This window comes from Chiloscyllium plagiosum, chromosome 22 (assembly GCF_004010195.1).
Source record: "Chiloscyllium plagiosum isolate BGI_BamShark_2017 chromosome 22, ASM401019v2, whole genome shotgun sequence".
NCBI classification, from domain to species: domain Eukaryota; kingdom Metazoa; phylum Chordata; class Chondrichthyes; order Orectolobiformes; family Hemiscylliidae; genus Chiloscyllium; species Chiloscyllium plagiosum.
In genome coordinates this window covers 21,525,723-21,552,323 of record NC_057731.1, presented here as the reverse complement: position 1 = coordinate 21,552,323, position 26,601 = coordinate 21,525,723, and the positions used below count along the sequence as shown (strand labels likewise).

General features: G+C 39.3%; 1 protein-coding gene across 13 annotated transcripts in view; it reads left to right on the top strand.

Annotated features, from left to right (window-relative positions):
- Positions 1 to 26,601, top strand: part of jakmip3 (Janus kinase and microtubule interacting protein 3) — a 379,633-nt gene that overhangs the window by 309,326 nt on the left and 43,706 nt on the right. The window contains exon 24 of one of the 13 annotated variants that reach the window (XM_043712568.1): positions 25,562 to 26,360. The exons of the other annotated variants lie outside the window; for them this stretch is intronic. The gene's annotated coding sequence lies outside the window, so the exon portion shown is untranslated. Of the gene's footprint in view, positions 1 to 25,561; positions 26,361 to 26,601 lie in introns of those variants that run through there. 13 annotated transcript variants of the gene reach the window in all.

The following is a 26,601-nucleotide window of genomic DNA, read 5'->3' as shown; positions in this document are numbered from 1 at the left end:
ACATATGCTTCCTTCTTTTTCTTAACCAAACCCTCAATTTCTTTAGTCATCCAGCATTCCCTATACCTACCAACCTTTGCTTTCACCCTGACAGGAATATACTTTCTCTGGATTCTCGTTATCTCATTTCTGAAGGCTTACCATTTTCCAGCCATCCCTTTACCCACGAATATCTGCCCCCAGACAGCTTTTGAAAGTTCTTGCCTAATACCGTCAAAATTGGCCTTTCTCCAATTTAGAACTTCAACTTTTACATCTGGTCTATCCTTTTCCATCACTATTTTAAAACTAATAGAATTATGGTCACTGACCCCAAAATGCTCCCCCACTGACACCCTCAGTCACCTGCCCTGCCTTATTTCCTAAGAGTACGTCAAGTTTTGCACCTTCTCTCGTAGGTACTTCCACATATTGAATCAGAAAATTGTCTTGTACACACTTAACAAATTCCTCTCCATGTAAACCCTTAACACTACGGCAGCATGTGCTGTATCCATTACATTTTCTGAGCCATTTTAGCAGCATGCTCCGGTTTTGCATAGGTAGACAATTATCTTTCATATCTAGATGTTTCGCATTAGATATTTGTGGCTGCATCAGAAGAGCCACTGTGCCATCTCTTTTGTGTTGGCTGCAGTGAAGTAAGAGAAGAAAGACTGGGTGACATTGTAAGTTAGAAATAATTTATATTTAGCTTTGAGGGATATTTAAAATATAGCGCCAATTTTGGCACACAACTAACCCCTTTCAGCTCACTGTGGTTGACCCAAGGGAAATTACTTTAGACAATCTCAGTCATGGCTAAGGTAAGTGTATCCGTGATTCAGCATTAATTAGTGCCAAATTGTCAGTCATACTCAATGAAACTGCTGCCAGCAGTTGAGTGGGTGATGTGTTTGCTGTGCTTTCCTCTTCTGTGTGATCCTTGTGCCACAAGCAGCAAAACAATGTCATAATGATGGAATCCTGCTGTTTTCTAGTCTGTCAAATGTTCTGTTGCACCCTCTAGTTGCTCAGGTATAAACAAAAAAGCATAGGCATTAAAAAATACTGCAAATGCTGGAAATCTGTGATAAAAGCAGGAAATGCCGCAGAATCTCAGCAAGTCTGGCAGTATAAATGGAGAGGGAAAAGACTCCACAGACTCTTCTTTGTAACTTTTTCTTTCAGGTGTTAAGGAAATAGAGAAGTTTTTCAGGTGATAACATCAATATGAAACAAAGAATGAAGTAAAACTTGGGCTAGGACAGCTTTGAGAAAGTGTGAGGTGGTGCAGATGGAGAGAGAGAGAAAGAGAGAGACAGGTCAAGAGTGTGCATGTGGTGTGGAACTGTTCAATAGAAAGGTCATCGAGCTCAAAGCATTAACTCTGTTTCTCTCTCCACAGATACTATCAGACCTGTTATGTTTCTCCAGCATTATCTGCTTTTATTATTGACAAAGAAAAGATTTCCACACCATAAACCTCCCTATGTGCAGCATTATCTCCATTTCTATCCTGCTTGATTTTTAGAGTGGCTGTTTATCTGATGGATAACCTGAGCCAATGTTTCCAAGACACGCCTTAATTTGGACGCTCTGTACCATTCGTATGAATTTTGACACAAACTGCTTTGATTTTTGCTCAGAGGCAAACTATTCATGTCTCATCTTTGTGCTGTAGGAACTAATGCTGCCACCTTCTGTTCCAATTATTTTACTGCTTTTCCAAGTTGAAAATGATTTATACAAAGCGGGTCTCTGTGAGAATAGATGCTTTTAAAATTTCCTCAAAAACTGCAAGTAAACAGGAAAGGCAATATTGTTTCCTGCTGTGCCTATACTTCAGGACTTAATGTTCTCGCTGTTTTGAATCACCATCATCATATGCTGGAGATAGATCCTTTATAATAACTAAGATATATTTCCATGCACGGAATATAGGCATACTTGCAAGAATAGCACATACACACCCTGGCTTCTTCAGTCCTTTGTAAAGGGCTCTGCTTTATGCTAATTACACATGACTTTGGAATTTAAGAAATTCAACTTCTGATGATTGCTTTGTCTGAGAACTTTGCAGATTGGCATTTTCCTGCCAGTTACACATTTCCAAGAAGCACCCATTATTTAAGATTGTTTACATCTGTTAAAAAACAACCAAGACTGTAGTGTGAACTTTGCACATGCTGATGCTTTGCAGTATGAACCTGGTTGATCTTGGAGGAGGGTTGGAGGATATGGGTTAATATATTCATCCATAAAGCAAGGAGGTTGAGGCAGGAAAGCACTGTGCCCACCTTTGGAAATACCAACTACAGGGATACAGCCTTCATTGTTGGAGGTGGGTGCCAGCCAAAATTGGGTCAGCTGTCTCCCAGAGAAATGTTCATAGGCAACCAAAGGGACTGTTGGGTGCACAGGCAGACAGTTTAACAGCACCACCTGGATGCTATGGGACTTTGTCCCAGTTGTAAAGAAGAAATGCCTTCTAGCCCCTTACCCCTATACATCCTCATGTCCCATCCATGTCACTTCATGCACCCCAACCACCCCCTGTGGTTCAACATGCCACCCCGTGATGCCACCAAACACCCTTCAACGTCCCTTATGACCCACTGCCCCTTCTCCAAACCCCATGGACCATCATGACTCCATGCCAAAGTACACCTCCAAAGAAAAACCTCAAAATCAATGCCCAATAATCCCCAGCCCCTCACCCTACCATCATTAAAATCAGAAGTTGTTGTGTAGAAGGTGGGCAAAATTTCTCTTTTGGATGTTTTGTATTTTCCATTCTGACATCTTAAGTCCTCCATTCAACTCTCCTTCTAATTGTATTTTAATTTGGGAATGGGATTCCAAAAAATACATTTTTCTAGGCTTTTGTGAATGACTGTGCTGTTTAATATTGAAATTGAAATAATTTGGATTTTGTGAATGATCGTGTTGCTTTATATTGAAAATTGAAATAGTTTGTAGTTGGGAGATATCAGGCCTATAATCAGCTCCCCTCTACATTGTGAAATCACTTACTTCAATAGTGGGTGTGTACACACACTGACCTTTGTCTACAAGTCTCCCTTTCTTATTGGATTCCGTGCAATAAATGGCAGGAGACAGCTCATAGATGCCAATCACCTAAAATACAAATTAATACTAGGGCAAAATAAAAGTGACGTTGCTTAGCTGCCCAATGAGAGTAGCCTAGTATCATGTTACTTCAACTCCTCTTGTGGACATTTGGTTCCATAATTTAGAACAGAGCTAGGGTTAAGATCAGAAGGCATAGAATTAAAAATACTTGATTCCATTACTTAGAAATATCACCTTTTGTTTCGGGATGATCCTAATATAAGACTCTCAAAGTATTTTTTTTAAACTGCTCTGCAATGTGCTCCTGGAGCAAATGTTTAATTTGATGGCGACATGGTCCTATCCAAGGAATGAACGATATGTACTTAAATCTCTAAGTCCTTGTGAGGAAGAGCTCTGCATGTCCAGTGAGGAATTATCCCACTTGAGCACATACTTCGAGGCATATTTAAAGAGCTGGTCGTACATTGGGGAATAGAAAATGCTATTATCTCAAAACAGGGCACACAACAAGGATTTGAGGATTGTTTGTAGCCAATTCATATTCTAATATTGCCTCTGAAGGGAACCTTGCCCAAGATTGTCACGTAAACAGATACCCAGATGCTAATCTCCAATCCAACCATGAATATAAATGGATAAAATGAAGTCACAGACAGTTGCAACATATTGTGAAGTCTCTTCCAAAGGATGTCATTCCAATTTAGCCTGGATTTGTATAGTAATTTAGTCATAGTGGATGGACATCCAGCTATATTCTAGAGCAATATTAAAACAGCATTCTATTGGTAAAGAAATTGAGTAACATTGTCAGCCCTGGCCATTCTCTCAAACCTCCAAACCACCCATAGTAAAACTAAATGGCTGAGACCACAGCACTTCAGTCACAGAATGTTGGGTGGTGCAATGAAACCAAGGACAAGGAAGAAAATAAGGACATAGGACAACAATTAGACTAAATAAATAAAAGGTACAGCCAGTGTTTAATTTACTTTACATCTGCCATACCATTAGTTTAGAGGTTCTGAACTATTATATATTATAGTAGGAATTAAACTGATGGAACATATTTCAGCATTGAAAGTTCAATGCAGTGCCACTGAATTTACTTAACATTTATATACTTCCAATATCAAATTTAAACTGTACACTGCTTCTTTGAGATAGTATGCTATTTGTCACACCATTTTCCAAAAAGTATGATGAAAACCATTTAATGTATCTGTGAATATGCTACTCAGAGCATGGAAGTGAATATATTAATTTAAATGGCTCAAACTTGCTTTGGAGGCATTGTTTGAATCAATATACTAGGACTGATTCTGCATCAGCTAGTGTTTAATTTTCACAGCTTGTGTTTTTTCCAGAAGCCAAAACAAAGGTCCAGGTTCATTGTTTCTTGAGAGTGGAGTCACAGGTAGACAGGGTCGTGAAGACGACTTTTGGCACACTTGTCTTTAATGGTCAGTGCATTGAATATAACAGTTGGCAGGTCATATTGCAGTTGTACAGGACATTGTTGAAGCCACTTTGGAATGCTGTGTACTATTCTGGTCACCCTTCAATGGGAAGGATGTTGTTGAACCTGAGAGGGTGCAGAAAATATTTACAAGGATGTTGCCATGATTGCAGTGTTTGAGCTATAGGGAGAAGCTGAATAGACTGGGGTTATTTTCCCTGGAGCGTTGGAGGCTGAAGAGTGACCTTATAGAGGTTTATAAAATCATGAGGGGCACATCAGGTGAATAATCAAGGTCTTTTCCCCAGAAAAGGAGGTCCAAAACAGGAGGCCATCAGTTTAAGTTGAGAGGAGAAAGATTTAAAAGAGATCTGAGGGGCAACTTTTTCATGCAGAGGGTGGTGCATGTACGGAATGAACTGCCAGAGGAAGTGGTGAAGGCTTGTACAATTACAACATTTAAAAGGCATCTGGATGGGTATACAAATAGGAAGGTTTAGAGGGATATGGGCCAAATACTGGCAAATGGGACTAGATTAATTTTGGACATCTGGTCAGCATGGATGAATTGGACCAAACGGTCTGTTTCTGTGCTGTACAGCTCTGACTAAATCTTAGCTTTCACCATGCTTCCTTTCAAAATAGCAATATGTGTCAGAACAGAAAAAATAAAGACAGTAAGATTATGGCTGATAATTTACATCAACTCGAATTTCCCACTTTATTCCCTTATTCCTTCATTATCTGCAATGCCAAAATATCCATTGACAGTCTTGAATAAGCTAAATGACTGGGCATCCACAATACTCTGGGATAGAAATTTCCAAGAGTTTATGATTCAGAGTGAAGAATCTACTCACCTCAGTCCTAAATGAGGTCCTCCAGCACATGAACTGTAGCAGTTCATGAAAACAGTTCACCACCATCTCCACAAGGGCAATAAGGACAGGCAATAAATTCTGGCCCAGCCACCAAAGCCCATATTCCATGAATTAATTTTAAAAATGTTGATCCATTATCCTGAAACTATGAACCCTATTTCTAGAGTCTCCAACTGGGAGAAGAAGCCTCTCAGCATCTTTCCAGGTAAGCCCTCCATCAATGGGATACCATTCTACAAAATCATCTATCATTCTTCTAAATGCCAGAGAATATAACCCACTCTAATCAATCTCTCCTCATAAAAAATTCCTCTTATGTTAGAAATCAATTCAATAACTCATTGTTGGACCCCCTCTGAGGCAAATATATTTTTTCTTTGATGAGGAGACCAAACTTTTATGCTATACCCCAGGTCTGATTTCAGCAAAACTTGTTTGTCTAATAACTTTTGTCTATTTTAGGAATTCTCATCAGAACCTCTCATTCTTTCCCTGTCAAGAATGTTAAACGTCAGCTATTGCCTGTCAACCATGTTCTTGAAGCAGCCAGTTATTAATGAGAAAACTGTTGATTAATTCACAAAGTTTGCTTTTCCTGTCTCTAGGCAATCCCATCTTTTCCAAATAGTACTTCTTCCTGACTGCCATAAAATTTTGGAACTCGGGATACTTGAGTCTGTGAGGTAAACAGTTTGCCTATGACACAAACATCACTGATTTTGTGCATCATGACCTTGTCTCAAAGTATCTTAAACTATTTTTCAAACATTTACAACTAACAACCTGACTGATAAAATATTATTTGATTTGTTAATCTTATTTATACTTTCATTATGTTTAAAATTAATACAGTCCAATATTTTAAGTTTTAATAGTAATTACTGAAGATGTTTCAGTACTACAGTTGTTTAATGACTGCTTTCAATAATGATTCTATCAAGACACATTTATGGTGGAGCTTACTGTGATGAATAGAATGACTTTGTAATTATGAAGGCTAGCAGTGCTAGAGAGCTGTAATCATTGAGTGAAGGCCTCAGTGAATGCCCTCATTTTCATTCACGTTGAAAAATCCTTTTCCCCATTTTGTTTCCCTTCCCAGCTGCTGCACTGGGGACGTCATGAGTTTTTATTGATATAGAATTGATTGCTCCCATCTGCCAGCAGTTCTCAATATCCTTCATGCTGTGAGTTTTCGAAGAGCATTCCCTCCAGTCTTGTTAAAAGTACACAGCAGCTTAATAAATACTGCATGCAATTTTCAGACAGTGTACACCACATAAATTCTGAAATCCAGCAATGTACTGAAGGATCCAGTAGATTTTCATTTACTTAATTCCACTAAAAACGATTCAAGATGACATATCCTGTATTAATAATTCATGAATCCATCACTCTGCCTTTTTTGTCACTTACTCCAAACAGCAAGTGTTACAGCTGGACCAGTGTGGATAATGTCATCAGTATCTGGAGCGAAGGGCTTCAGCTCACCATCTAGAGAAACTTTAGACTGAAGCTGAGATTTTCTGAAATAGGAACATCTATATAGAATATTTACTTCTGGGTAACAATAGGGAAGTTGTTATCAGTGAGGAACTGATCTTTAGTATTCAATGCGGTATTTTGTTTGTGGTCTGTTTTGATTATAATGAAGTGAGTTTTCACGTCCCCTTAGGAGGGTACAGAGATACTCCTGAAGTGGAAAGCCATGACCCCTCCTGTTGTAGCTTTCACATTGCTCTGTCCAGGTCTATGAATGGATAACCATCAGGGCTCCTTGGGTCAGGCACTGGAGCCTATTTAAATGCTTATCAAAAGAGTTTGACAAACCTCCAACTTTAACTACATTAGGAAGATTGTGAACAACCATTATCAGCTGGCAGCTCTATCAAAAGATGGACCCAAGGATAAGCTGCTCTTTATTATTTCTGGGGCAAGCAAATCAATGAGGGCTGTAGGCACACCATGTTTGTGACCGACTCTTTAACAATATCAGGTCCCATTCCATGGAATGACTGACCTCTAGCCCAGAGGCTGGCCAGATTGCAAATAGAACACATCAGAAGTTCTGACACTGACTTCCTGGGAATTGCCTGGGAAATCTAATCATCTGATAGGAAATACTCCTGATCCAGGGAACCCTCTGAAAAAGACTTAGGCTCTGAGTTGGAGTGAGAGATATTAAACAGTTTGGGCTTGCTTAATTGAAGAGCCAGCCAAGAAATGTCTGACAGAAAACCTACTGTAATTCCTTGGTAACTATACAACCATTGGCCCCAAGGTCACTCCCAACCCTTGGATTTCCCCTGATCCCCCCAACTCCCTCCCGAGCCCCAAGGCCAACTCCACATTTATCACCTGGGTCTTCCCTGACCCCCTTCCTATCTCCAATCTCTACATCACAATTTCCAAGTTTCTCCAGGCGTAGCCAACTTCCCACGCACATCCAGTGCCTTCCTGACCTTCCCAACTCCCATCATAAACTGTGACTTACACAGATCCTCAACTTCCATTCAATCTAAGCATGCACCTACCCTTCCAGCTTCTTACCCTTACCCACCTGTCAATCTACCACCTTCCACCCTAACCAGCCATTACCTGACCATCCTACCATCCTCTCTAGCTGCCTCCTACCCAGGTATCCCACTCACCTTATGCATTTATACAGCTGCATACTCATTTACTTATCGACTCATTCACTGATACACAGTCATTCACGAATACACTGAAAAACAACTTAAATAGCCCAAAGTTTTTCAGTGTGGGTTCATTGGTGCCATTTAAAAGGGATTAGCTTCTCTTCCTACAAGGATCCAGTGTTACAAGAAAGCAGTCTGATGGCAGACCACTCTGTTTCCAAACATGCCAGCATTGGAAGTCCAGGCCAGGTATCTGGAGCTCCAGCAGCATGCAACACAATAGGAGCAATAATTGTCGCTCCTCTGAAGTTTTGTGCAACGGTTTGTTCCAAACATTTCAATCCTGAAATGGCAATCCAGGTCTTGAGTGCAACCTATTTAAAGTGACCTGCTGCCTGGAACAATCAGGTTCTCTGACACCACTGTGGGTAGTCCACCTGAAATTGGCAGTAGACTAAATAGACTAAATAGAGAAGGGATAATCCCTAGTGGGATTATTGCTGGACTGTTAATCCAAGATCTCGCAGATGGTGGAAGTTGAATTCAATAAAAGTCTGGGATTAAGATGCTAATGATGACAATTGTCAGAAAACCCATCTGGTTCACTAATGTCCTTTTGGGAAGGAAACTGCCATCCTTACCTGATCTACACATGACTCCAGACCCACAGCAATGTGGTTAATACTTAACTGCCCTTTGGGCAGTTAGGGATGGATAATAAATACTGGCCTAGCCAACAATGCCCACATCCCATGAATAAATCTTTATTTTAAAATTGACCAGTTGGCAAGAATCTACTGCGTTTGTGTTGAGACCTGGCCTTTAGTTCTAGAGAAGCCGAATACGTTGGAATGGAAGTCATGCTTCAGCAATGAAAAGCTATACTTGCACCACACCTGGAGCAGCTCTGGATATCACACCTCAGGAAGGATACATTAACGTTGCAGGGAGTGCGCTGTAGATTTATAGGCCCATGTCTCGAATTTAGGGATTAAAGTAGCATTGCACTTTCTGGAATTCAGAAGGTTAGAGGGTGATATGATCCAAGTTTTCAAATTATGAAGGGGACAGAAAAGGCAGATGGAGAGGAACTCTTTCTGTTGGTTGTGGAGTTTTAAGTCTGGAAGGTATAGCTTGAAAATTAGAGTCAGACTTTTCATGAGTGAAATTAAGAAACACAGAAAGAATGGAACAAATTTGGCACTCACTTTCACAAATGGAAATTGATTGTGGATCAATTGTTAATTTTAAACTTACAATAGATTTTTATTAGCCTAAGGTACTAAATGATACAGGGCAAAAGCAGACATGTGGAACTAAGTCATAGATCAGCTAACACCTCATAGAATGACAGTCCAGGCTGAAGGGGCCATATGTTCTGTTCTACATTCTTCCTGGTTTCCGTGACCATTGATGTTAAAATGAAAAGCAATAATTCAGAAAGTCTTTTGTTTAGAATATTGAAAAAGCTTGTGCTTTTCCCATGACATTAGAAGGTCACTGTTTTAGAAGTATGAGCCATGTTACACAATTCATCAAACTGCTCCTAATGGAGTAATTTGTGATTCTTTAAGGTTACCAAATGTAATTATTCACAATTATATTTGGTTAAATCATTACAGGTCAGATTATAATTCTTGCTTTAACACAGGTCCACAGTTTCACGCAATTTATCTTGGGCAAATGGGTTGAACTAGCTTCAGTTTCAGTTTCAGTTACTCAAGGACAGCTTGACGCTCTGAGCAGCTTTCCCATCTGTCCACTTTTGCTCTTTCCATCCTTCTTCAACAGCAGCAATGCTATCCCCTTTTCAGCTCCCTTCAGTTCCAAGAAAACATCATGCTGGACTTAAAATGTTAACAACTGTATGGCTTCTGCCTGACTTCAGCACTTTCTGTTCTTGTGTCAAGATCCTCTTACAAGGTCCTGCTTTCATTTCCCACTTCTCCCTCATCCCATACTCTTCTGATTTACAAACTGCACATGGTCTGAGCTTGCACCACACACCATTTGTTCTTCCCTTCAAACAGCAAACCGCAGCCCCCCCACACCCACACCCACACCCACACATACCCCACCCCCCATGCACTAGCTTCATCTCTGGTTGTTCTCCTTTGCATCTTTCTCCTCTCAGATATACAAAATCTGATTTGATTTGATTTATTGTTGCATGTACCAAGATACAGTGAAAAAGTACTGCTTTGTGTGATAACAAAACAAGTCATACCTTACGTAGTAACAACAAGGATTGGTGAGGGCAGAGGGTGGACATGATCTATATGGACTTCAGTAAAGCATTCAAAAAGGTTTACCCATGGGAGACTCGTTAACAACGTTAGATCTGATGGAATACAGGGAGAACTAGCCATTTGGATACAGAACTGACTCAAAGGTAGAAGACAGAGGGTGGTGGTGGAGGGTTGTTTTTCAGACTGGAGGCCTGTGACCAGTGGAGTGCCACAAGTATCAGTGCTGGGTCTATTACTTTTTGTCATTTATATAAATGATTTGGATATGAGCATAAGGGGTACAGTTAGTAAATTTGCAGATGACACCAAAGTTGGAGGTGTAATGGACAGCAAAGAAGGTTACCTCAGATTACAACAGGATCTGGACCAGATGGGCCAATGGGCTGAGAAGTGGCAGATGGAGTTTAATTTAGATAAATACGAGGTGATGCATTTTGGGAAAGCAAATCTTAGCAGGACTTATACACTGAATGGTAAGGTCCTAGGGAGTGTTGCTGAACAAAGAGACCTTGGAGTGCAGGTTCTTGGTTCCTGGAAAGTGGAGTCACAGATAGACAGGATAGTGAAGAAGGTGTTTGGTATGCTTGTGGGAAGGAGCTGTTGTTAAATCTGTCAGTACATATTTTCAAACTTTTGTATCTTTTGCCCGATGGAAGAGCATGCAAGAGAGTATAACTCGTGTGGGAGGGGTCTTTGATTATGTTGGCTGCTCTCCTGAGACAATGGGAAGTGTCGGTGGAGTCCCTGGATAGAAGGCTGGCGATCATGATGGACTGGGCTGTGTTCACACCTCTCTAATTTCTTGCGGTCTTGGGAAGATCAGTTGCCATATCAAGCTGTGATGCATCTGGATAGGATGCTTTCTATGGTGCATCTATAAAAACTGGTAAATGTGATTGTGGACAATTTGCTTCACCTTCTGAGGAAGTAGAGGCATTGGTGTGCTTTCTTGACTGTAGCATCAATGTAGATGGACCAGGTAGATCTTTATGATATTCACTCCTTAGAACTTGAAGCTCTCAAGCATCTCCACCTCAGCACCACAGGGGCATGTCCTTCACTCCACTTCCAGAATTTGATGACCAGTGCCTTTGCTTTGCTGACTTTGAGGGAGAGATTGTTGTCTTTACACCATGCCACTAAGCTGTCTATCTCTTTCCTGTCTCATCATTGTTTGAGATCCCAATCCAATATGATGGTATCATTAGCAAAGCTGAATTTGGCCACACAGTCATGAGTGTACAAGAGTATAATAAAGGGGCTAAGTATGCAGTCTTGTGGGGCAGTGGTGTTGAGCTCTAGAGGCTTTAAATACCTAAGAGGTACATGAGGTGCTGTTCCTTCAGCTTGCTCTGGGCTTTACTGAAACACTGTAACAGACCTAGGATGTGAATATTCTCATGAGAGCAAGGTCTCTCCAGCATATGGGGGGCAGGGTGGCACAATGGTTAGCACTGCTGCCTCACGTGCAGGTTAGGTGAATTGGCCACGTTAAATTGCCTGTAGTGTTAGATGCAGGGGTAAATATAGGGGAATGGGTCTGGGTGGGTGCGCTTCGGCAGGTCGGTGTGGACTTGTTGGGCCGAAGGGCCTGTTTCCACACTGTAAATAAAGTAATCTAATCTAAAGTAAAGTAATCTAATCTAATCTAAAGTAATGTAATCTAAAGTAATCTAAATTAATCTAATCTAATCTAAAGTAATCTAATGTAATCTAATGTAATCTCCAGTATTTGCTTTGATTGTAAGAGGATCTTGTACTATTTCAGCATTACCATCTACAGGCATTATATATGCCCAAAACAAATTTAGTTATTTCAGACACATACTGCAAAGTTAATGCATGAGAATGAAAAAAAAGAGGCTGATTAAACTTTAACTTCTGTCCTTGTGTTGCTGAGCTGAGGAATGATTTGCTAGGGTAAGGACGATAAGATCTAAGGACTTTTCGCTGAGCTGGGAATTTGTGTTGCAGAGGTTTCGTCCTTTGTCTAGGTGACATCCTCAGTGCTTGGGAGCCTCCTGTGAAGCGCTTCTGTGATTTTTCCTCCAGCATTTGTAGTGGTTTGAATCTGCCGCTTCCGGTTGTCAGTTCCAGCTGTCTGTTGCAGTGGTCAGTATATTGGGTCCAGGTCGATGTGCTTATTGATTGAATCTGTGAATGAGTGCCATGCCTCTAGGAATTCACTGGCTGTTCTCTGTTTGGCTTGTCCTATAATAGTAGTGTTGTCCCAGTGGAATTCATGTTGCTTGTCATCTGTGTGCGTGGCTACTAAGGATAGCTGGTCGTGTCGTTTCGTGGCTAGTTGGTGTTCATGGATGCGGATTGTTAGCTGTCTTCCTGTTTGTCCTATGTAGTGTTTTGTGCAGTCCTTGCATAGGATTTTGTACACTTCATTGGTTTTGCTCATGCTGGGTATCAGGTCCTTTCTTCTGGTGAGTTGTTGTCTGAGAGTGGCTGTTGGTTTGTGTGCTGTTATGACACTACTGGTCGCAGTAGTCTGGCTGTCAGTTCGGAAATGCTCTTGATGTATGGTAACGTAGCTAGTCGTTTGGGTTGTGGCATGTCCTCGTTCCGTTGTCTTTCCCTTAGGCATCTGTTGATGAAATTGCGCGGGTATCCGTTTTTGGCGAATACATTGTATAGGTGTTCTTCTTCCTCTTTTTGCAGTTCTGGTGTGCTGTAGTGTGTTGTGGCCCTTTTGAATAGTGTCTTGATGCAACTTCTTTTGTGTGTGTTGGGGTGGTTGCTTCCGTAGTTCAGCTAATGATCCACATCCATGAACACCAACTAGCCATGAAACGACACAACCAGCTATCCTTAGAAACCACACATGCAGATGACAAGCAACATGAATTCGACTGGGACAACAGTACTATTATAGGACAAGCCAAACAGAGAACAGCCAGTGAATTCCTAGAGGCATGGCACTCATTCACAGATTCAATCAATAAGCACATCGACCTGGACCCAATATACCGACCACTGCAGCGGACAGCTGGAACTGACAACCGGAAGCGGCAGATTCAAACCACTACAAATGCCAGAGGAAAGATCACAGAAGCACTTCACAGGAGGCTCCCAAGCACTGAGGATGTCACCTAGACAGGTGACGAAACGTCTGCTACACAAATTCCCAGCTCAACAAACAGAACCACAACAACGAGCACCCAAGCTACAAATCTTCTCACAAACTTTGAAGATCTAAGGACATTTAAAAATCAACCACATTGCTGTGGATCTGGAGTCACATGTCATCTAGACAAGATAAGGGCAATAGATTTCCTTTTGGGACCCAGGACGAGATGAGTTTTTACAGCAAGCAATAGTTTCATGATCATCATGCTGATATTAGTGTTCGATTCCAAATTTTAATGACCAGCAACCATGGTGGGTGGAACCACAGGAGCAGGAATAAGTCATCTAGCCTGCCCTGCTATTCAGTGGTTGATCAAACATTTCAATACCTATTACTCATCCCATCCCCAAAACCTTGTGTCATTAGTAATCCAAAATCTATCAATCTCAACCTTAAACATTGGCAAAGACAGAGCCTCTATAGCCCTCTGTGTAGAGAATTCCAAAGGTTCACAATCCACAGAGTAAAAGGAATTCTCCCAACCACAGGCCTACAGCAAGATGTTTCCTCTAATTGGATGGTATAGAACCAGGGGGCATAATTTAAAAGTAAAGGGGATGCAAATGCCAGCTCTCTAGAGGACAAAGTGGCACCAACCAGAGCATGTGAACATCATTCTACCAATGAAGGTGAGCCAAACAGCCATGCTGCAGCCTCTGTCCTCACACTGCATTAGTGCACGCAGCAAGCAACAGTGTTAGGGAACTGCAAATGGATGATCAATTGATATTTATGTGTAGTATGGCAGGATTTCATTTATAGATTTGCATGGCATATTTATTTGGGATTTTGTTTAATTTTTACATTATGGCTGAATGGATGTTATAATGTCAGAAGTCAACAATGCCAGATTATAGTCCAACAGATTTATTTAAAATCATGAGTTTTCGAGTGCTGATCCTTTGTTCATCAGATGAAGGAGCGGTGCTCTGAAAGCTAGTGCTTCCAAATAAACCTGTTGGACTATAACCTGGTGTTGTGGGATTTTTTTTTTACTTTGTCCACACCAGTCCAACACTGGCACTTCCAAATCATCTCCATATCAGGAATGTTGTAATGGTCAGGAACAGAGGGAGATATAGTCATGGGACTGCTAGTGGTGAAGAATTGCAATGTGTTTGCAGCTTTTACAGTTGGATAGTGACTTTTCACAGACATCCCTCTCAGAAAGGGATTGATTAGATTTCCACCTCTCTTCCTCTTCCTGATGCTTCCACTCGTCAGCAGCTTGCTGGTTGGTTGGGAGCAAGTGTTATTGCAGCCTCATAACAGCAAGGTTGTGCAGCTGTAACAAACCATGCCGTCACAACCTCTTTCCATGTTCGCATCCAAGGGCCTACTTGGTCTACAGTAGTAGAACAAAACTACTTGTAAGCCTTACTGAGAAAAGGCTCTTGTCTTAAACAAGATAGAGTTCATTGCAAGCTAGCTCCAAGTTACATTAAGTTAAACTTTGTGGATAAGAAAATTGGGAGACCTGTGGGTGAAGGCCTTCACCTGCAAATCCTAAGATGATCTGTCTTTCCCTACCCAAGTCCTTATGACTGCATTAGGGCAAGGGAGCTTAATGCAGTTTTCAACATTATAATTTTTAGAACCATTACCTTAGAAAGTACATATGTGCTGAAGTCATTAAGGTGGTAGATCAAGCTAAGATTATGTTTGTAAACTGTACAGAATACTATGTTTTATTAACAGAGGCTTAGAGTAAAAGAACAAAAGCTTATGTTGAACTTGTACATATCACTAGTTCACCCTCAAGCAGAGTTTTGTGTTCCGACACCGCACTTTGGGAAGGATGTGAAGCCATCAGATAGTTTGGAGAGATGACCAACATCAGTTATGAAGATACTTTGGGGAATTTATTAATGTTTTCCAAAGAGAAAAGAGCACTGAAAGTTTTCATGTAGATGTTCAAAATTATGAGTGTGCTGGACTGGAGACTGGATAAGGAGAAATTGATCCCTCTCGTGTAAGTACTAACAACAAGGCGGCACAGATTTCAAGCAAAATTTCTATGAGTAAAAAGATTTTCATGCAGCAGGTGGTTAAGATTTGGAATGCATAGTCTAAGAGTGTGTTGGTGACAGGTTCAAATCAGGCTTTCAAAATGGAATTTGAGTGTAATCTGGAAATAGAATAATGTGCAGTATTTACAGGGAGAAGGTGGGGAAATTCCACTGTTTTTTTGGGGAGTGAGGGGGCAAGGTACATATTTGAAGAGCCAGTCAAGACTCAATAGATCAAATGGGCCCTTTACATATCATAAATATTTAGCGAATCTGTGGTCAACTTTGACTTTATAAGACAAATAAAGGTTACCTTTTGAGTCCAACAAACAGACTTGTTTGAGTTGCATTTGCATCAGATCTGTTATAAGTTTCTGAATAGAATATCCATTTGCACTTACCTGTAACACTTTAATCTCCAACCTAAAAGTTATATCTCTGAAACTAAAAATTACATCTCTAAAACAGATGAATCAAATAGTCGTAACATCTACTAGTGTTTAATGATTCCTTTAAATAGTAATGATGGAAGGTCTTACCAGCTGATGGCTACACATACAGTTGTATGTAATTAGAATGTGTTGTCAGTGAAGTGCAGAGCTCCAAAGTGTCAGTGTTGGCATCATATCAGAATTTCACACTGATTGACATTATGGTCTGCCTACTTCCACAGGATGCTAATTGTAAGAATGATAATGACATAATGGCATCTTGCATGACTCTCACAAAAAGTATATGTGCAGCACAAATGTCATCTGTCAGGATTATTGTAATGCACAAAGTTTGTGCTGTGGATCTGAATATTGAGCACTTTGTTTTTAATATGGACAGATTTTAAAAATCTGTTTGTTGAATGCTCAATGCATTAATACATTCCCAATTTAATTCCTCATTTAGCTTTCACCTTGATGTATTTACTGAATAACAGTTCCAGCATGCATGCTCTATCAGTTTATTTTATGTTTACTTTATGGCCTTAATATCAAAGATATAGTGCAGCCCTCAAAGCTTATGTAAAATATAAAGGCTACTTTGCTGGCTTTGAGCATTAGATGCTATTGCTCAATGACTGTGTAGAGACTGTTCTGCTCAGCTCACAATCTGAGTTATATTGAGCAGTATCAGGCAATATTGCAGGCTGTCAAGCCGAGGCAAAGTCAAAGAGGGACATCACACAATGTGGTCCTCAGTATGGCTTACCAGATGACTGCTTGTTATGTTTATAGGATTCGATAGACAAAGAACGATCATTTAAAACGGGTGAAATTTTGTCAAAGAAATCCCCTTAAAAAAACTGGGAAAAGTGTTTGTCTAATGCTGTATGAAATTGCAATAACACCTCTTGGTTAACAATTTCCTGAAAATTGCTTTTACCATCGATGCTAAATGATGTCCGCCTCTTCCATTCTTCTTGCTCACTTTACTAGCATCCTGTTCCACTAATGGAACTGAACCGCAATGATATATTTATTGTTTTAGGAATGAGAGAAAGCAATCTCATATTACGGGTGTTCATCTTCCTTAGCAAAGTGTATTTTTTCCACATTCATTACACAAGGGGCTTGTAAATAGATCGGAACTGGATGAAAAAACTGAGGAACTGAAAGCCCCCTTAGGAGAGGAGGCTTTTGCAATTTTTAAAGTATGTCTGTACATACATTCCCTTTAAAAAGTGGCATTTCCTGTTCCATCCATGTATGATGTCTGAATAATCAATCAAATTTAATTGCAGCATTTCTGCCATTACCTTTCATTTAATTGAGTTCTTTTTTAGATAACCATGATAGAAATAAATTCCTCACATGAAATGGCCCATAATTTTTCAAGCTAATTTTACTCAATTTAGCCCCACCAACAACCTAAATGTTCCATTAAGCACCATCATTTAAATCAGAAGGTAGGCTGAACATAACTGTTCACACTTGATTTATCCTGAATAATAGGAGATCTTCCATTCAGCTAATTTTCTTTTCCTGTATTGGTAGGAGAATTATGTCAGTTATTCAGAGATTACAGAAGTGCAATCAAAAACCCAGGGCATGCCATAGTCTGCATGTCTAAAAATTGAGCAGTTTTCAATTGAAGCTTGAGATTGGATTTAAACCATAAAACGCATCACCACTTATTTATAATTGTGAAAACTTTTGAAGTATAGAATTGTGGATGTAGTAAAGAACTATTGAACAAATTGTTGAGCAAAGGTAAGTAATTTGTGAAAATCTATTTTGTGGAGAAAAGATGGTTTCGGACAAATAGAATCAATTTTGTGATATTAGGTCTTACTGTAATTTTGGATAAATTGTTCAGGACTGATTTTAGTCTTGGTTAAAATGGTGACTGCGTATTTCCTATTATGTTGTTGAAGCATTTGTGTGCATCATCACTTTAACTACACTTTCCACTTTCAAGAAAATAATACACAGGGATCTGGTTAATATTAAAGTTTAGACCCCTAGGCAATTTTAACCCTAAATTGCAGAAGTCATATACAGTTCTTCCAGTGATGGCTAGATCCAGTGAAGGCCATATTTTAACCATGTGCATGTGGACGGGTTTTGAATGAGATGAAATTTTATCCCTGGTGTGGGAAGGATAGTAGCTGAAAAAAGGTTCAAGTAAATTTCAGTTATTCTTTCTTGAGGTTCTTTAGTATTTGTACACTTCACATCTTAACACATTTAGATTCTCAATTTCCAGGTAACATTTTTCTTAAGTGTATGGGATATCCTCGCTCAGTGTCATTGCACACAATGTCATTGCACATTAACATTGATCTCCAGTTAATGACCTGAATATGTATTTCTTTGCTGCTGATTCACATAAAGTCATGGTAAATCTGTACATTCCCATGTAACTTCCATGTGGCTGCTGTGAATGTTGGGATTTGGCTGATGTGGAAGCAAGTAATCTTAAGAGGAATCAGTATTGGAAACTGCCCAAATTTTTATTTGTGCTGGGCCAGGTTGTCATGGTCTGCAATGATCCTTTTTAAGGCCACTGGTTAATCATTCACCAGCTGTACAATGTGAACCACAGAAAATAGCAGTTCCAGCCCATCACCACCTTGTTTATCTTAAATTGTAGAAACATTGTGCATTAATTTAACCCACTTAGGGATCCTTTGTAACAACTTGAAGAGGCAAAGACCAGTTTGATGAAGAAAACCCTGACAATGTGCATTGGCCAAATGAACAGAAACATTAACTATGCAGTGAATTGTCACAGGCAGATCCAGAGAGACTAGAGAAATAAATTGCAATAGTCACTGGAAAAATTCTTTAAAAGCCCTACATCAAAAAACTCTTCAGAAGATATTGCAAAGTGTACTTAACGGCCTTTCAAAAAACCCACAAAATCCCCCTTTGTCGCCTGCCAACAAATTTTCCAATCTCCTGTAAAACCACCATTGCCCCTCATCCATTCCCCGAAGTGAGTCAAGGCTATATAACTCAATGCACACTCTAACTTGATTCTCTCTTAGCCTTTGCTCTTTGGAATAGATGTATTGTTGATTTGTTTCTGGTTTCTTAACTTTAAAATGTTAATATACACATTGATATAGAAATATATATTCCCAAAGCCTTCCACCAAAAATGTAACCCCATTTATAACAACATCGCATACTGTCATTTTGCATAAAAGTATATTCTCCAAGAACCAATTAACACATTAACCACAATGGTATTGTGAGTCCATCTACATCAAATAGACTGCAGCAGTTTAAGAAGGCAGACAGCTTAAGGGCAGATAGGGACAGGTACTAATTGTCAGCCCTTTTGGTGACACTTGTATCCCATGATAGAAGTTTTAAAAATTCATTTGCCAATTATACACTCATCCATAATGTTTTATTATTGTCTTCTTGTAATTTATTCCAGTTCTCTCCAGTGTTAGTTATTACTCCCAATTTAATGTCGCTGAGAATTCAGAAATTGTAGTATTCCAAAATCTAAGGCATTAGTGTACAATATGAACAAAATTGGTTCTACATTGATCCTTGAGCGACCTGATTTCCTTTCTTCTACCACTCTGAAAAGCAATCCTTCACCCACTGCTTTGTGTATCTCAGCCAGCTAGCAGTCTATTCTGTTTCTTGCTCCTGATTCAGCAGTCTCTGACCTTATTTATTCATGAATTGTGTTTTATGTTATTAATGATATTTTTATATCTTGATGTATTACATTTACTACATTACCCTTGTCAATTCTAATACCGATTCAAACAAATTCAATGAAGTTGATCAAGCAAGGCTTTGAATATTGAGACATGATGACTTTATTGCTTATTTTGATTTCTATATATTTCTCCATTTTATCCTACAGTAGTGACTTCATTAAATTTCCAACCACCAGTGATACTTTTACATTTATTAAACTTTTTCTCTCAGCTTTCCACGTGGTAGTCAGTCTGATGCTGCTTGGCTAGTGGGAAAATGGAAGGATACAACAGATCAACAAACCGGGAGAGATCAGTCAAGGTTCTCATGGGGATGGAGCGTAGTGGAAGAGATTGTGGGTGGATAAGGAAGGTGGTGCTTCTAAGGGAGAATGTTGGTGGTATAAGGAGCAAGATGGTGTTCAGGTTCTCTGACTGTGATGGACGGTTAGAGGAGGGTAAAACCGATCAGGGTAGTTCATTGGTAAGTTTAATAAGCTGGATAGAAATACTCCAATTCCTTCAAGTTCACAAGCAGAGCTGTAAAGGCACTTACCTTGATCAACTGTTTTTATCTCTTATTTGCTGATTTTTCCTGGGCATGGAATATTGACTGCCAATGTTTGAAAGTATGAACATGGTAAAAATAGAGGCACAGAACTTCCTTAAAAGAAGTTAATTCCAGAGCAGCTTCTTGCAAATGGATTGGTTACAAGCTTTCCTCCCTCCTTCATTAAAACTGGAATGATCACTTTGAGCAGATTGAATTCCTGTTTCAGATTTGTAACATGTTTACCCCCTGTAGAACAAAATATTTCTTCAGATTCAAATTTTGACCCCCTTGAGTCAAAAAATTATGTTTGACATTAGATGGAACAAGCAAAAAGGCATATTTTAAAGAATGAAATAGAGGAGACAAAGAAGCTAAGGGAGGGCATTCCAAAGCATAGGGCCTTGGCAGATGAGGCACGACCACCAATGATAGAGCTACCATGGATGCGAAGAGTCTAAAATCGAAGGAGCATGACAATCTTAGTGGGCTCTGAGTCTGGAGGTTAGATAGATAGCGAAGGACAAAGGTGAGGAAATATGAAAGCATAGATAAATTTTAAAGTTGGGGCACTACTTAGCTGGGAGCTGAAGCAATTCAATGAACAAAAGAATGGTGGGTAAATGGAATTTGTGGTAGGATACTTGGAGCAAAACTTGGATAATTGCAAGTTTACTGAAGGGAGAGCATTGGAGGTCAGCCAGTTTTGTGTTGGAATAGTGAAACCTAGAGGTAAAAGGTATGGTTTAGAGTTTCAATAGCAACTGTAGAGTAGATGAAAAACTGAGCCTTGTTGCCATGTGGAGTCTGAGCTTTGGACAGTGTCATCAAGGGGAAGTGTGTAAATAAGAAGTAGGAAGGAAAACAAGAATCAAAATCAATGATGTGGGAGCAAGAGGTGAAGCTATTTCATTTGATATTCAATCTGCAATTCGATAGATAAGAATAGAACTATGTGAGTGCCACTGGAGGAAGGTGGTGTGTGCAACTGTGTCAATGTTTTCAGACAGTCATGAACAATAAGAAGGTTACTATGTAAACTGTCATTTGTGACATTGATAAAAGCCTTTTCTGTGTCGTGGTCAGGGGCGGAACCTGTTTGGAAGAATTCTGGGAGAAATGGGCACATATGTGAGATATTGAATCGATTCATGTGGAAGAATTCTTGTTCATGAGCAAAGATAAAGATTAATTTGACTGCAAATGATTAGTCAGAAAAGTACATTATTCATGAGATTTCAAAAATGGGTGAGATTTGCATACATTGACAGCATTAAATTATAAACTCAGTCAAGATGACTGTTTAAAAGAGCTTGTCTTTCCTTCATAAAAATTATAATTGCAAATACCTAAAATATATCAAAGTCATAGCTGTCAAAAACTAAACAGCATTAGGTTTTGAATCAGGTTCCACGACTTAGTTTACCAGTCAGTACATCACTTCAGTTGGAGTTAATAACATTGTTTGTAAGCAGTGATATCCTGAGATATCCTTAACTCAATAGCGGTATCCTCTGATTTATGTTGACATTTGTTTGCTTTGTTCAATAAAAAGAATAAAAGAAAAGTGGTCGCAGTGGACAAGCCCTAGTTCAGGAACCTTAATCCGCTGCCATCTTGATGATGCATTTCTCATAAGACAATGTGCATGATCCAGGTATTAATCTGGTAACCCTCCACTTAATTGTTTCCAATACATTTACCCTTTTGTTAAATAAGGATACCAATTCAGTACATAATACTCTATCAGTGGTTTTGCCAATGCTTCATATAATTGAAGCATAACCTTAATATTGTGTGCAATGTCCTTCAAATAAATAATATTTTATTAGCTTGCCTCATTTCTTGCTGTACTTGCATATTAACCTTCTGCAGTTCATGCACTAAGACACCCAGATTTATCTGTATCTCAGAATTCTGCAATGTCTCACTATTTAGATAATATGCTTCTTTCTATTCATTCTGTCAAAATTAACAATTTCACATTTCACCACAATATACTCCAATTGCCAAAACTAGTCCACTCATTTAAGTTATCGATATATTTTTGCAACCTTCTTTTGAAGAGGACGTAACTTACCTTCCTACATATTTTTGTGCCATCAGCAAAGTTAGCAACCATGTTTTTAATCCCTTCAGGGAGGAGAAAGTGAGGGTTGCAGATGCTGGAGATCAGATTGGAGAGTGGGTGATGGAAAAGCACAGCAGGTCAGGCAACATCCAAGGAGCAGGAGAATTGATGTTTCTGATTAAACATTCCTGATGAAGGGCTTATGCCTGAAAATCAATTCTCCTGCTCCTCAGATGCTGCGTGGCCTGCTTGAGTTTTTCCAGCACCACACTCTTGATTTTAATCCCTTCATCCAAGTTATTAATATGGATGGTAAAACGAATCTGTGAAGAGCTTGAAAGAAGCCAAAGACAAGTAAATAGGTCAGTATTGCAGGAAGTGAGGGTTGAAAGCCCACAAATAGTATTTGCTTTATGCAGTTGAGCCAGGTTAGAACCCAGGAAACAAACTGGGCATAGTGCTGGCTTAATGAAGCTCACTGTTTGTGAAACCTGCAGTCTTCAGGAATCCAGGGGAGTATAATCTCAGGAAAGAAAGATGTGTCACCATAATGTGAGCAATCGTTGTAGCAATCAGTTTGTGTGGGTTTTTCAGTGAATTTTAAGGCTGCATTATTGAAAGTGAAGAATTGTAACCCTCTGTGAAGCTTTAATGAGTTTTGTTGACCTACATTATCACTAAGGTCTGAGGGAGATTGCTTGTTTGATTGCATTTGTTATTTGAGGTGTTTGACCATAATCTGTCTCTTTTCCCCATGTCTGTGTCCTTATGTTTGGAATATTAGGATCAAAGTCTAACTTTGCCACAATCTACACCTATTTTTGTTAATATTCTTTGCATTCATGTTTAAATTCTATTTGTGATGAAGCAGTTATTCTTTATTGATGAAAGAAGCCTGGCTTAATTATTCTTAATGCTAACCAGATACAGCATAAAACTGTTAAAACTGGTGATAATTGGCTATATTATCACTCTAGTAAAGTATAAAATTTGTTATGATGGGTGAGGAGGCTGACTAGGAAGGAAGTGGTGCACCTTTCCAACCTGTTGTTACATATTTGATACAATAGTGGATTTATGTACTTGTAATTTAGTATTTAAAGTTAAAGTATTTCTACATTTGGTTTTCTCCAAGCTCCAGAATCCTTTGATCTATTTGGCACAACTCTGATATTAAATATTACAGGTAGCATTATTTCACCCTTTATGTCTTTGGAACATGATTATTTATTCCTCTTACTTTAAAACATTTTGATTCTGCTATATTTCAATGCTGCTACAATCCTGTTCTCTTAAAGCTTTTAGTTACTTCTATAAATAGCATAAAATAGAAATTTTGATATATTTTCCTTTCTTAGAACTCTATAATAAATAAAACTCCATTACTGTATTGCTAACCGTTTCATGTTTTTAGATTCAAAATCTGAGGCTTCCCATTTTTCCACAGGCGAAATGGATGATTTCCTGCCTTTCACGGCCTAATAAACAATGTCTGTTCTTTCTACAATTTTCTTAATGAAATCTGTGTCACCGGCCTTAATACATGCTTCTTATTTGAATCCTAGTTTAAATGATGGATCTCCCACTCTTATCATGCAATCAAAAGTATTCTGTTATATTCTGCCTGCTTTAACTATTAGATTGCCCGTTTTGTCATTTTAATTCTGCTTTGCAACATTCCCAATACTATGACCTGATTATAAAATGCTTTTGTGGTATTTGATTTCTCTACTATGGCAATGCGTCTTGGTATAGAGGCATAGAGTCATACAGCACAGAAACAGACCCTTCAGTCCAGCACGTCAATGCCATCCTGATTTCCTAAACTCTACTAGTCCCGTTTGCCCGCATTGGCCCAAATCCCTCTAAACATTTCATATGCATGAACCTGTCTTTTAAGTGTTGCAACTGTACCCTGTATCTACTACTGGCTCTGGAATGTCAGTCCACCTACAACCCACCTGTGTGTGAAAAGGTTGCCTCTCGGGTCCCTTTTAAATCTTTCTCCTCTCACCTTCAAATCATGCCCTCTAAGTTTGAACTCCTCTACTCTAGGGAAAAAGACCCTTGCTATTCACCTTAACTATGCCCATCATGATTTTATAAACCTCTATAAGGCCACCCCTCAACCTTCCACACTCCAGTTAAAAAAAAAGCCTTAGCCCTGTCCAACCTCATTATACCTCAAATTCTGCAGCTCCGGTAACATCCTTTTTTTTTGCACTTGTGTCTGCTCATTATAACAGTGAGACTCATTGTGAACTATAAGTACACATTTTAGTGGATCATTCATTTAAAGTTTATCCCTTTGCCCAGCGGGGATTTTTAATTTAACTCATGGAGCTCTGATACATTTCATTCCTAACCTAACCTCAAGCTGGGGATGCTCCTACACATCCTTGCACCCCAGTGGCATCTTTTACTGTCAGATAGGACTAGTGCAGAAACTTTTCTATCCACACGGCTTTTCCTTTCCAGGTCTGTTGTAAAGGTTTTAGTTCCAACTGCTGTTTCTCTGTTATTGGTCTTTCCACAAATTCTTGCTGATTCTTTGATCAAGTGTTTGCAATTGTTGACTATGGCAGTAGTTTTTAAAGCAACAAAGTCTTTAAACTGTAAACTCGCTTCTGAGTCCATGGATTTCTTTTTAACCATTATATGTTGTGGTGTCAAACAAATTTGTTCACAACTAATCACAATATGCTGTTTGTGGGTGGAAGAATGTTAGCATTTATCCTCTTTTTTTTCCTGAATGGATCTAAGGGAGCGAATGGTTTACAGTGACAAAGGTTTGACTGCTGCTAAGTTTTAACAAGAAGATTCTGTTGTTGTAACAAGATGTAGTTTATTACATATAGCAACTAGGTACAAGTAACTTCTCATCTTGTTAGATATTATTACTAAGACTATGAGAAGATGAGTGGTCTGCAGTCAAAGAGATTCTAACATGTCCCACCTTATCAATACCCAAGTTAGTGTGGTACCGTCTGATTAGACAAAGCATGAGTCTGGTCAAATTGCCACTAAATGCTCCAGGTAGTTAGATCTGCCATACAACCTCTCCCCCTTGGAGAGGTTTGTGCAGGAAAACACCTTTGACCACAAAACCATCATGCATACTCTTTGACTCTGATCTCCAGCATCTGCAGTCCTCACTTTCTGCTAATGGTCAGCATGTGACATGCTTGAAGCACTATGTGAAAAGGAGATGGCAGATCCTATTTAACTATTTCTTGAGCAGACTGTCAAGGTCTGTCAAAGCAGAATGTCTGATCACTTGATTGTACTAACAAGCACCAAGACATAACTTGACTAATTCTAACCTTCCCATCAGATATTTTCTACATGACCAAAATCTCACCCGGCCACATGTTGCCATCATGCTGACTGTGGTGGAGAGGAGACTGTTGCCACCTCCTTGCAAAGAAGGACTGGAGAGAAATACAGCGGTTTTTGATCAAGGCTCATTCCAAGCAGCTGCTTTACACCGGACTCTATTCTACAGGATGTTCCTAGGGGTATACATCGAGACAAACATCAACTCCAGCTGGAGGACTACAAACTCAGTGAAAGATACTCTTTAGTCTTACAATGCAAAGCTTCTGATCTTGCACTGCAAAGAGTTGACTTTGACTGAATTTTGAAAATGGGCACATTTCAAAGTCCAAGACTATATGCTGGGTGGTGCAGTGAAGCTTGGAGCACCACCACACAGGCACAATAGGTCCAAGGTCACTTGCTGAAGCCTGTCAGCCATAGTATACCAAGGAGGTAGAAGTGGCTCTTTTAGTGCAATGGTAATGCCCCTACCTCTGAACCAGAAGGCCTGGTTCAAGTCTGACCTGCTCCAGGGGTGTGTACTGACATCTCAGAATAGATTGATTAGAAAATACCAAGGGAGTGGAAATTGTAGAACCATATCTTGGGCTGTACATTTTACAAATAACTTATATCTATCAAGAGTATAACTTATATTTATCAAGAGTATTAAAATAGTATTGAGGCACCTCAGTGTGGGACATGGTGCAAGGAGAAAGGTTTGTTCCTTCTATTCTTTTCAATTTGAAATGTTTGCCCTCAGACAGTGTTCCTGATATGTGAATTGTAAGCATTAAATCAAATATATTGAGGCATCTAAGTGTAGAACATGTATTGGATTTGAAGCTGAATTTTATTGAAAATTCTTTAATGTTTAAACTAAAATGTTTTGCAATGTATTTTTTGTCACAAATTTTATGATTAAAGTATATATTTTGAAATAAATCAGATTGGGTGAAACTTAATGCAATCTCCAAAATAAACTCTCTTGAAGTTATAGGCTTAAACAAGCAGGACTTCCCTCACAGAGGGAGATTCACCCTTGGGAGGTGCCCA